The sequence below is a fragment of the Varanus komodoensis genome, unplaced genomic scaffold (genome assembly GCF_004798865.1).
Source record: "Varanus komodoensis strain SLA01 unplaced genomic scaffold, ASM479886v1 scaffold1, whole genome shotgun sequence".
In the NCBI taxonomy this organism is placed as follows: domain Eukaryota; kingdom Metazoa; phylum Chordata; class Lepidosauria; order Squamata; family Varanidae; genus Varanus; species Varanus komodoensis.
This window is the reverse complement of record NW_025335268.1, coordinates 58,777,365-58,778,297: the sequence shown is the minus strand read 5'-3', so window position 1 is coordinate 58,778,297 and position 933 is coordinate 58,777,365.

Here is a 933-nt window from a genome sequence, read left to right as displayed (position 1 = left end):
GTACTCTTCTGTCTAAGGCAGAAGGTAACAATGATTTTAAATTGTGTGTGTGCGTGCACGCGTATGTGCACAAACACTCACATAGCAAGATGGACATGGAAAATTTGAAAGGGAAAGGTACTATAATGCCTGCAAATCACAAGCAACAGTTTGAAACAAAAAACAAATCCTGAAGGTAGGGAATCAAATCCTATGTGATCACATCATTTCTTCATTTTCACTTAGATTTACTGGCATTCTATGCTTCATTAACTTATTTTAATCTTGAAGAGAAAGCTATGTACTATGTTCAAACACACCTGTAGAATAGTGTGTGGATTGTTACACTGCTAGAAGAGAGATTTCTTAACTATTCACTAGGATAAAGGGACACTAACAGAGTTAGAGAAGAATAAGTTATCCTAGTAAGGAACTCTAAGACTTTTTATATTAATGGTATCATATGTATAAGGACTGTTCACCTTCACTGACTCCTCAGAGTATAAAAATGGTCAAATAGAAAAAATAACACAGGTAGTCCAGGACACTTTCATTACTAAATATATCTGCAAATACATGAATTCTACAATACCCTACATAGAACAATATAGGTAAAGGTGTACCTGTCTGAAGGAAGCAAGCTAATTGGAAGTGAGGATCAGAGTTGAAAACATTGCTAGGTGTAAATGGGTCAATGACTAGTTTGGAGTTTTCTGGCCATTATTTTTCATCCATCAACACACATTCAGGTTGGAGGTAGTAGCCAAGAATGTACACAGTATTTACTAGCAATAAATAACTCTGCATTTTTATTAAGCTCAAAGGCATTACACAGTGAATCAGATCTCATGATTTCCCTGCACACCATGACAGTTTATTCTCAGTGCAACAGACTGAAAAATACTAGCCATGAGATTCAGTGGTTTGTCTAGTCACTCAGCAGTCTTACCAGAA